The sequence below is a fragment of the Aedes aegypti genome, chromosome 1 (genome assembly GCF_002204515.2).
Source record: "Aedes aegypti strain LVP_AGWG chromosome 1, AaegL5.0 Primary Assembly, whole genome shotgun sequence".
Taxonomy (NCBI): Eukaryota; Metazoa; Arthropoda; class Insecta; order Diptera; family Culicidae; genus Aedes; species Aedes aegypti.
Genome location: NC_035107.1, coordinates 167070207 through 167082844, shown reverse-complemented (window position 1 = coordinate 167082844; position 12638 = coordinate 167070207).

The window sequence follows — 12638 nt, the reverse complement described above, 5'->3', positions numbered from 1 at the left end:
CTTCGGCTTTGCTGCTGGAGAATCGACAAACTTCACGAATTTCTTCTCTTTACTCTTCAAATCGTAGCAGAAGCGACGCGTGTGACCATCTCTGCCACAGAAATTGCAGCGAAACTTCCGTGATCGTGATGAAGAACGATTTCTACGATCAAACGAAACTGATCGGCTACGGCTCCTATACCGATTACTTGGTCCACGACTCCTACCACGGGATCTCGCACGTGAAACTGTTGGCTCTTGCCTCTTACCAAGCCTGTTCAACACACTCACTCGACCGGATTCACGAGAAACTAACTTTCGGTTCGCTCCAGCTAGCTCCCTGTTGATGATGATCTTCTCCGCTTTCGCAAGTGTCAAAGCTTCCTCATCAAACAAACGCTGTTGCACATCCGGATCGCGAATGCCACACACAAGCTTGTCGCGGATTGCGATGTCCTTAAACTCGCCAAACTCACACAACTTCGCTTGCAGCTTCACAGCTAGAATGAAATCTTCCGCACTTTCAGTAGGGCCTTGAACTCGTTGATAAAACTTAAAACGTTGGATCATGTCGCTTTCAGTCTTGTCGTATCGCTTCTTCAACGAATCGGTGATTTCCTTGAACGACACCGTCTTCAAATCCTTTCCAGGAAACAAAAGCTTCAACTCGCTGTACACTTCCTTTCCGCATGCCGCCAGAAACGATGCTTTCTGCTCATTCGCATCCGCCATCTTGTTGTCGATGAACACCCATTCCATCTGCTCCAAATACTGGCTAAACGGAATCGTGCCGGGTACATACGGCTCGATATGATTCACCAACGGCATACTGACAGCGATGAAAAACGACGAAAAACTGAAAACGATTCGACAAACTATTACACGAAATTCAACTACAAATTTCTTTCAGTGTAACAATCGAATAAACTTGATCACAACAAACAGTTGACTAAACAAACGCAAAAATTTAAAAACTTTTTTGCAGAACTTTTTTTTGTCCAATTTTGAAACAATTTGTCCCACAGTGCAAAACATAAACTGCTACTGTGTCAAACTAAACACTTTTCAACTGTTTCGAAACGATCGTATGCAACATGCAACGACAAACTTTATCAACGAAACGTGAAACACAAACAAACCAAACAATTTTGTTGTTCAACACTAGCATAAACTTCGGTTGCTATCAAACATGAGCATAAACAAGTGCAACAATCTCTCGCTACAAACCAATTTCTCGCGATACAAACTTTGTTGCAAACAAACTTTGGCGCAACACACTACAATGTTGGCGAAACAAACTCCTCGTACGTGACAAACACTTCGGCTGTGATTGATTTAATTTTTATTATGTGCACACAAAGCCGGGTCACAGTACGGGAAAACAAAATGAAACACAAATTCTTTGCTTGCTAGGCAGAAGAAAATGGCTCATAAACTCACTTTTAACACACAAACGGCATGCAAATAAAACACTTTTTCTCTGTTTATTTCCACTTTTCGAGAAAAACTTACGGTTTTTGCAGCAAACCTGTGCAAAGTGAAACCAAACCAACTCCAACTGCAGTGTAGGTACTGCGCAGCGTAAACTGTTGCTCTTCACCGTCGGCAGAAACACAGCCCAACGGGATGAATGGCTCGTCCGCAAACAAACTGTTTCTCCCAGGGGAAAATCGCCAAAAGATCACTGGCAAACCGGAAAACTCGCACTGATTTGCACTTCCCGGGACGCGAAAACAAATCTCCACCTCGTCGCCACTGTAATATAACGTGGGAGATTGGGTTCTAAACGGTAATTAATTAGTTATGACCGAGACTGTGATACGGTAAACGTAATGATATGAAACGCGCGTCTGTTCGGGTGTGCAGTCAGTAGATAAACTGATTCTTTTTATTCTCACGATCTCCACTGCTGTACCAGACAGCCAGTGGTGTAGCTAGGGTGGATGCTACACCGTGAACTGTTGCTCATACAATGCCCAGTTTAAACGTAGTTGTGCCGGAACCTTGTCGACCAACTCTCGCAGTAAGACGGGGTTGCACATGTGCGCAACTTGCCCCGTTGCCTCGATGTGGTCACATAAATTCTGTACCGCCATTCCGAAAGTAATCAATGTCTCCAACCTGTCTGATTTTGAAGCGGGAGTATTACGAACCTTCTCCAGTAATGTTTGGATGATCAGTTCCGGTCTTCCGTACAGCATGTACAAAGTAGACATGATTTGTGGGACGCAAGCCGGAAGCAGCAAACGGCTCTTTACTGCATCAAAGGCCTTACCTTGGAGCGCACGCTGAAGTTGGGCCAAATTCTCCACATTGGTGTAGCCACATGCAGCCGTCGAATTAGTGTATGCACTAAAGAATAGCGGCCAATCTTCCGGATCCCCCCGAAACAGAGGAAGATCCCTCGGCATGACTTGTCGCGCTAACAATTGTTGCTGCGTTGGGACAACGGAAAATGGGGACGTTTGAGGCAATGGAGGAGCTTGAGGTACGTTAACCCAGGGATGCCCACCCAACGGGGGGGAAATAGATCCATTCTGGGTATAGTTGCATTCACTGACAACCCACCATAAACCGGCTCCCGCGGAATCGATGCAATGGGAACTGTTGGACAGGCAGTTACCACGTTCGTCAAATTAGCGTTGCCCAGACTCATAGTAGGAACCGTGCTAATCATCGTGCTAATTGTGAACGCACCGAATTGTTGAGAGGGGTTTCGGCCCGGTGGCGGGTAACAATATGATGGAGCAGACGGCATTGTAGTGTACTGACCTGAAGGAAAGGAGTTTGTGGAAGCTCTTGACATAATACTAGGCACTCCAAGAAGCAGCGACGATGAGGATGGATCGAATACGCTTCGGTCAGCAGAACCCACAGTTGTTGGTGTGGAGCTGTTGTTGAGTACGGATACCGATGGTGCTGTCATCCTTGTCTCCGTGCTCGCTGGTGTGAGTGACAGATTTTCCATCTCGCCGATCATTCTTCCCAGCCAGCCTCCAACGTTACTGGTCCCAACCGCAGCGGACTGCTCATTAAGGTTATTCGATGTCGCTTCAGTTATAACGCCTTGCATGGCATTGTTCGCGAGTTGCCCTAGCATGGCCTTCTTCCTCCGCGCATCGTGCACACATCCAACTTTCGTTGGCCACCGCTGAAGTTACTCCCACGCACTGGTAGTGGTACCACTCTTGGCACACCGCATAGAAGACCATCTACGTTGTTCGACCTCCGACATAGTTTGCAGTCGAACAAATCCGTTTCCGGCATCCTTCCTTTCTCGTTGGTGATCGAAGCAGTTCTTAAAGCTTATTGTTGGGAGATTTTGGACCTCTTAACAGAAGCTGCACTGGTGTTGTTCTGTGCCGAGTTCTTTAAGCTGGAAATAACGTTTATTAAATGGTGTAACTTTATCGAATTCATTGCTACTCACAACTGGTCTCCTTAGTTAATTCTACTCCAACAATCTTAATACGTGTTTCCTTATAGAGAAATTCTTCTAAATTGGGGAGGATCATGTTTTAATCTTAAGCATACATCTATATGAATAGGTTAGAACCTACGATTTTAATATCGTTCTCTTGCGACCGCAGACAAAAGGATGGTAACTCCTGATGATACTAAGCTAATCTATTTAAGAAACAAACCTATGATAATTCAATATGCAAATTGTCTCTGAACATTAGTTCAACTTACAGAGCAAACCAGTAATTAGGTACAATCAATCGACTCGATAGGATATTCAAATATTCGATAATATAGCACAAATTTCTTCCGTTCAACTGCTGCTGTCTACATGACTCGCAAATTATCACTCTCCCCTTATCATGACATTTTGCACGCATCGAGCCTTGCGCACGGTCATTTTCAGTCGATGCGTGTTAAGTCCGACCGGGGGCCTTGTGGATCGATTCGCAATTCAAATTCCCAGTACTGCCAGTGTCGGCAACACCGAGGATCTGTATTTAAAACTTTGAGTTCAGGTTTCACTCCAAAAAAACGGCAAAATCGCCTCATCTTTGCATCGCAGAGGAATTTTTATCAAACCTTCAAATCGCTTGATAATGGTAATCTATGAACTATCTTTTATACCTGTTTTTATTCTGGAAATGGCTGACAAATTTTAAATTCGATTTACTAGTGAAATTTGTCCAAATTTCGTTTTTTCATCCAATCAAATAAAAAGGCTATTATTACAAAAAATTGGTTGAAATGTAGAAATTTCGAGGCCCTAATATCGACTCGGATTATTATATCATGGTTATTTAAATTGGAGCATAGTTCTCCAACCGTCAGTGTACGGCTGTTTTAAACTATATACAAACAGATACTTCAAGTGAATTTACATATAATCCTATTTTTTGTATTACGTGTTCGAATCTAACTGATCATAATAAATGGGCATTGAGTAGGTGACGAATAAAGTGAAATAAACACAATACGCCGAACACTTTCAGTATTTAAGATAAGATTGATTAACAAATCGTGTTTGTGTTCATATACCAACTTGATGATGGCTATGCTTATGCTCCAAGCCAAACAAGCCACCGCGCCACCGCCAAAATTTAATGACGGTCGGCACAATCCGCTGATGATGACGATCGGAGAGTTGTCGTTCCCTACCATTCTCGATCACCAAGCGTTGAGAAGCATTTGAAATGCTAGGGTTCTGTTTTCCATGTTCTTCCTACTCTGCTTCATTAAGCCACGATATCAAGGAAGAGGCACAACGGAATCAGAAAAAGGTAGGATCGTGCGATCAAAAACAGTTGATATAATTCCAATTAATTTAATAGTGTAATAAATTAGATAGCTGCTTACATATTTCATCTCTTCCTGACGTTGTGACGGCGACAAAAAAAAGCAATCGAATAAAAAAAAACTTTGCAGATTCTGCGTATGTGGGGCCAATTGCTCTGAAGCTCAGGATTGTGGCGCCCAGAGTGTGCTAAGTTCACAGATGATCAAATGCATAAGTATTGCTCTGAAACGAATCACTGGATAGACCAATGAATGTGAATGTGGCACGCTTTGGAAAATGATGGTGCAAATTTACGGAAATGTCTGCTTTCCTTTATCAGAGGACTAGTTAGATTCAAGTGTTTCTCATATAAAGTCATCCCATAGTTATGAATATGGATTAACTAAGAATCATTTTTTGGACAATATATGAATGAACGTGTTAACACCAAAATTGAATATGATTGAACGTGTTAACACCAAAATTATCTCCATGGCACTGCAATATATAGTTGTTCTCATGAATATACCTTGAATTTCATAATTATTTGCGAAAAAGTGTCGATTTCCAGATAAACTAAAGTTGTACATGCATTGGATAAAGTTTAGTGTTAGAGAAAAAAGCCGTGATCTGTCACCATGTCTATCTGTCACTCTATCTGTAATGCTTGCGAACAACGTTGCATACAGAATGCAGAACTTGCATACAAGTTGAAAGGTGTTAGTATATTTGTAGGCGGTAGGCAAAAAATATATAAATGGAAGGCAAAGGAAGAAGAAGTCAAATAATAAAGAAATCAGAAGTAAACCACACATTACAAAACAAGTTGTCTATGGGTGCCCCCCGCGTCCAAATTTAATTCGTTGTGCATAAAACGGATTCCTATTGTGGATCAGAACACTTCAACAGCCATTTATTATTCTTCTTTTTCTTGACATTATGTCTCAACTGGGACAGAGTCTGCTTCTCAGATTCAATGAGCACTTCCACAGATTTTAACTGAGCTTGCTTTGCAAAAGTTGCCATTTTTGCATTCGTATATCGTGAGGCAAGTACGATGATACTCTATGCCCAGGGAGGTCAAGGAAATTTCCATTGCAAAAAGATCCTGGACCGATCGGGATTTGAACCCAGACACCTTCAGCATGGCTTTGCTTTGTAGCCGCGAACTCTAACCACTCGATTAAGGAGGGCCCCCAACAGCCATTTATCTGCTAGGTAAAGGTAACATGTATTAGTACAAGTATGCGTTTGGCGTTTCTTTCAGAATTGTCTTATTTTTTTATTTATAACTGTGGTATTGCTTCTGATGCCCCATAATAACGAATAAACGCTTCTAGGAAAATTATATATATTGTATCTACAATTGAAAAAAATTATGTACCGTCAAACAATACAAAATTGCAACAGGATGCAACAGATGACGTTTTGTGTAGCATTGAGCTAAATAATTATAATTTATTCTACCGTTCAATGTCCTTAGGTATAGCACAGAAGATGTTGGTGAGGATTTGGGTATTGTTTCTTTTTTGGAAGGTTTGCTGGAGGTGAGATTCATACTACACGTTTGATCGTATGAAAACAAGACTGAAATTCGTTCCTCGTACCACACAAACGATAGAAATATATCGTTCGAGGTTTTTGCTATCAGTTACAGTACTTTATAGTGTATGAAGGGACAAGATAAAAGTTTTGTAATTTTACATTTAAACTTAAAAAAAATCACAAAAGGTTTTTGACTACCCTTGTGGGGTAACTTGCAACAGCAATTTTGATTTCAATTGTTTCAATATTTCTTGCCGCTTGTCATCAAAAACACATGAAAGCTAAGTTTAAGAATAAACTGTACGTTTACATTAAGATGCTTGTACCACAATAAAATAATTACACATTTGGTGAATAATATTGGAAAATTTGCACAAACCCCATTATTATTAGAAAAACTGTGCATAATTTTGAAAATTTGTATGAAAATGAACTAGCAGATCATCCATTGGGATACTGCATGATAGCTTTGTCAAAAGATCAACAGAGACAATTTCAAGACATGCATAACAATATGTGATACGTCGCATTGATTAACATGTTTGAAAAACAATTATCGTAAGCGTAACCTAAAAAAATGTATTTGTAGAAAAGTTGTACTAAAACTTTTTAACGGCTTTCCACGAATTGTCAAGAGTTATGATTTGCTATAATTTCTCTGTGTTGGCACCCGACACAATACCAATTGATTCGACAACCGAATAGGTTAGGTACTCATAATTCAATCGAAAATAATCAATTTTCTAAGAGTAGGGTCAAGGCACGCAGGAGATTCTGAGTGCTCGAACCTATGCAGGTGCTCTCTATATAAACCATGTCGTGACAGAAACTGCGTCAGGTGGATTTCACTTCCCCATGGTTTCTTCCATACCAATCTGATACATTTGATATTAGCCGATGGGTCCATCTACCCTTAGTGGAGTTATCCCATTCCTGCTGCCAACTTCCGAGCGTTTCCTTTTACACGTGTCGCGGACTCCTCTAATACATCTTTGGTTGAAGCATTGAACATCTTGCCCGATGGCCGTCATCCCGGCTATGATGCACACTTTAGATGTGGCTTTAGATATCGTCCGGTATGCACTTGCCACTCTTAAGCACATTCTCCTGAACGTGCTTTCCAAACGCATTAGGTTTCTGCTCGTTCTAAGCGCTTTTGACCAGATTGGTTCTCCATACCTTAGTATGGATAGCGCCACGCTTGCCAGTAGCTTGCGTTTGCTGGAAATTACAGCTGTTAGGCATCATCATCGAAAGCGCCGCTATAGCCATAGATGCCCTTTTACAGGTATATTCAACGAGGCTAGCGAAGCTGAGCTTGTCATCGATCATTACCCCAAGATGCCTAAGGGATCGCTTGGGCTCTATAATGCAATCACCTACCGAGATAAGCGCCCGTTGCTTGGACTTGCGGTTGTTGACCACCACCACGAGCCAGTCCTAGTTTCCTAGCCTTAATCTATTCCTCCACTATGGAAATAGAGTGCGCTGCTGTCAACTCTACTTCCTCCATCGATTCAGCATAGACCACTAGGGCGATATCGTCGGCGAAGTCAACAATCTTAACACCCGTCGGAAGGGATAGCCTCAGTACGTCATCATACATCGCATTCCATAACACGGGCCCAGGATTGAACCTTGAGGTACTCCCGCGGTGATTCGAACGCTATTTTACCCCTCCTTTGTGTCATACAGTACAATCCTACCATCAATGTAGCTTTCTAGAAGCTTACACAACTGCACCGGTACCTTGAGGCGGTGAAGTGCGTGTGCAATTGCTTCCCAGCTTGCGCTGTTGAATGCATTTTTGACATCCAGAGTGACAACCGCGCAGTAACGGCTGCCGCTCTTTGTACGCTCGATTGCCACCTTAGCTGTCTAAACGACCGACTGGATAGCGTCCAGAATAGATTTACCTTTCCTGAATCAAAACTGGTTGTTAGACAGGCTGCCGTACTCTCCGTATACGGTACTAGCTTGTTGAGAATTAACCTCTCCAATAACCCGTCGTATCAAGTAGACAGATATGTCATTACGCCGACGTGTCACCTGGTGGTTTCCCCGCCTTTGATAGTAGCACCAATTTTTGTCGCTTCCATACATTCCTTGATAAATGCAGCGTTGCATCGTGATTCTGAACATGTCCGCATCCGCATTCGCTGCCGCTTTTAACACTTCAGTCGTCGCGCTGTTGTATTTTGTACAACACTGGTGAAAAAACCTCGCTTCTCGTACACAGCTGCACCGTGGTGCTTCTGACGGTGGCAAACCACGCGACTACTGGAAGGTTAAGGCAACCTTTGTAATACCATCGGTCCCGGTGCCTTGTTTGACGTGAATGATTTCACGACTTCTGCCAGCTCTTCGTTCGTCACTCTCGCCACTTCTTCTCCTTCATCTGCCGCATACGGCGCTGGGGGCCATGGACTTGTGGGATGGTTCGGGAAGAGTACATCGATTATCGATCGCAGCAACTCGGGCGACCTTTGGGTTTAGCCATTACCACTCTGTAGGCGTCACCCCATGGATTCGACTCTTGATTTCCTTTTTGAGAGCCAACTTTGCCTCTCTGAAAGCTGCACCGCGTTCTTCTCTTTGTGCTTCTATGCGTGCATGTTGCATTCTTCGTCTAGCCCGAAGGCAGATTGCTCGAAAGTTTGCAATTGATTTACACCACCAGTGCACCAGTGGCCTGTTCTCTCTGGGAGAGGCTTTTATCGGCATGAAAGCATCACACGTTCGTTATATCACAGCAACTAGCTTTTCACCGTTTAGGTGTTCCGTTCGCGCTTCAGGTTTTCAGTGAATACTTTGCCGTCGAATCGCGCTGTTTTTCAACGTCAGGCTCGGGTTGAGTTACATTGCGCAGCCTCGCGCCCGCCTGGTATTCGATTAATGATCGCTATAAGTATAAACGTCATCAACGCGCCAGTTATTGGTACCTTAAAAGTTAGGACTACAAAACGTCACGTCGATAATCGATTCTGCACCATTTCTACGGAAGGTACTCACTGTACCCACATTTGCCAGCTCTACATTTAGTGCGGCCAAGGGTTCCAACAATGGCTGGCCTCTTTGGTTGGTGCAGCGGCTACCCTACTCCACTGCCCATGCATTAAAGTCGCCAGCTATCATTACTGGCTGCCGATTAGCTAGTTCTACAATCATCCTGTCGACCATGTGGAAAAATTCCTCAATCGACCACCTTGAGGGCGCGTAACAACTGCAATAGAACACGTCGTTGATTTTTGCTATCGCATAACCATCATTTGAAATAGAGACTACTTCTTGGATTGGGTATCGTCCTGTCGTCCTCATAGCTGCTATCTGTTGAAACCTATCCGCCACCCAGTTCCCGTTGTTTGCTGCTTTGATACTCCGCTTGTGCCCGTACATTTGGGTTCGCCCGTTAAGTGTCGGTTGTCTGCTCTGTCGACACATTTTAGACACTCAGCGATTTGCTTACAATCGCTTGCCCTATGGCTTTCGGTGCCGCATTTTCTGCACATCTTACTTCTGTCGGGACCATTGCAATTCCACGACTTATGGCCCTTCCCGAAACACTTGAAGCAAACTTCAGGAGGCTGTTGTATGCTCAGCCGGCAAACCGACCAGCCTACCTTGAGTGTGCCCATGTTCTTCGCTTTGTTGGCTGATCGCCGCCACCTGGGTGCCCCACGGGCCCTTTCTAAGGTGGATGGCCTTACTGGCTACGTCGATGTCACACTGCTCTTTGAGGGCAACCGAGACCTCCGCTGCATCGGTGATCTCATCCAGATTTTTACACTGGAGAGTCACTTCAGTAGTAAGGGATCATACATCAACCTCGTCGCCAAGTACTTCTTGTGCCAGTTGCTTATAGACCGCACCCTTTTCTTTGGCATTCTTTTTTAAGACTAGGATCATTTCAGCAATCCTAGTCTGCCTTATGCTCTGCACATCTGCGCCCAATGGCGATAACTTCTCCGTGCTTCGCATCGCCTTCAGAACCTCGGCGTATTTCGCTTCCTCCGTTTTGATGACGAGGGCTTCGCCTAAATTCCTACGTTTCGCTGTTTTCGGTTTAGTGCTCTGCATGGGCTCCGTTTTCGGTTTCCTCTGTTTTTTCTTATTACCAATTCGGGTTGCTGTTGCCTTGCGCTCGTGGTTCTTGTGGATGCACTGCCTGTTTTGGGTTATCCCGTGGCTCCTTTTTCTTGGCTTTCTTTACCTTAGGCTTGGTGTTGGCCTCTTTTTTGTTGCCATGTCATCTTAATCGCGGTGCTTAGCTCGTGGCAGCTTTTCTGCTCTGGAGAACCTGATGATGATGATTATAAAAATTCTGAACTGATATGGCAAATGATGTTAACAAATGCTTAATTCGGTTTTACCAAATCAGGATAATAGTGTTTTCTAACACAGAACACTTAGATATAAGAAATGAATGTAATTTTCGGAATGATATTGATACAGAACAAAAAAAAAGAATAGTATTCACAAGTTGTGTTAAAAATACTTTTGTGAATGATAGGATTTTTTTATGATTTCTGTTTTTACTGCACACTGTCTAATTAACGTGTTCTGTTAATATCATCCAATCCCGTTTACTAAAGCTTTTAATTGCCAAAATTTTGGAAAAAATTAAATGTCATTAACACATTCTCAAGCGGAATATGCCATTAACTAGTACTAAGAATTGATAGTATTTCAAAAATGGTCATAAAAACACATTTGCTGATGACATTTTTCACAGCAAAGAGATATTCATAATATTCCTCCATTCTCAAAATCGCTTGACACACTACCGCCATCTTGATCTACATTTAGTAACACTGTCAGTTACAACTGTAATGATTTTTTAGACTCCCCCTCCCCACTCTTGGTCTTTTTGTCCACGCAAAATTTTAAAACTTGTGTGGAGTTTGGGCGTGGGCAAAATCATCATAGGAGATCTAAATACACAAATTGGCCAGGAGGATGAGTTCAAACCGACTATTGGAAAGTTCAGCGCTCACCAGGTTACGAACGGGAACGGCCTACGACTAATTGATTTCGCCGCCTCTAAGAATATGGTCATTAGTAGCACCTACTTCCAGCACAGCCTCCCGTATCGGTATACCTGGAAATCACCACAGCAGACAGAATCACAAATCGACCACGTTCTGATTGATGGAAGACACTTCTCTGACATTATCGACGTCAGGACCTATCGTGGCGCTCACATCGACCCTGACCACTATCTGATGATGGTTAAACTGCGCCCAAAACTCTCCGTCGTTAACAACGCACGGTACCGCTCAGACCTGGAGCGGCTAAACCAACCGGCTGTCGCAACTGCCTACGCGCAGCACCTAGAGGCTGCATTACTAGAAGAGGGTGAGCTAGATGAAGTCTCTCACGAGAACTGCTGAAATATAGCAATAGCAGCCCGTTGCAGGGTACGTAGAACGAAGTTCTTTTTGTACGGTTTTATTTGTTTCGACAGTGAATTAGGCCGAGAGGAATGCAGTGCGGGCGGTCATGTTGCAGCAAGGGCACAGCAAAATTGTAATGTTGCAGACGGAAACGGCAACATCATACTCAAGAAACACGGAAGTTTTATCACAAGCTCAACGCATCCCAGCATGCATGGCCGAGATGAGCAAAAAAAAAAAGGATGGGAACACCATGAAGGACGAACATGAAGAGATCGAAAGGTGGAAGCAGCACTTCGAAGAACACCTGAATGGCGCTGAGATCGCAGGCAATGGAGGTATAGACAACGGAGGAAATGCCTTCGTCAGTTCTGGGGATGATGAAAACCAACTTTGAGGGAGGTTAATAATGCCATTCTCCAGCTCAAGAACAATAAAGCTGCTGGTATGGGATATCATCTCTGAACTCCTAAAAATGGGTAGGGACAGATTGGCCATTTGTCGGCACCGGCTGATATGCACAATCTGGGAGACGAAATAGCCTCCGGAGGATTGGAAGGAAGGGATCTACAAGAAAGGTGACAAGTGAGAATGTGAGAACTTCTTAGCGATTGCCGTAGAAAGTGTTTTGGCGAGCCGGGTTACGATTTTCACGAGATCCAGTCAATTTGTATGCTTCGCGGATGATAAGGACATTGTCGGCCAAACATTTGAAACGCTGGCAGACATGCCGGTAGGCGAACTCGAGCGCGACAGTGTTCGCCTTGTGTCCTTGCTGATGGCTGATAATAAAGTAAGGAGGTGTATCATCAGTGGAAGTCGGGTCTACTATGGCCTCCAGATAAAGCTGCGATCAAAAACGATTCATCCCCGCATCAAATGTATCATGTACAAAATGCTCATAGAACCGGTAACCCTCTACAGTCATGAAACATGGTATATGCTTGAAAAGGACCTACAAGCGACTCTATGACACCAGCCCG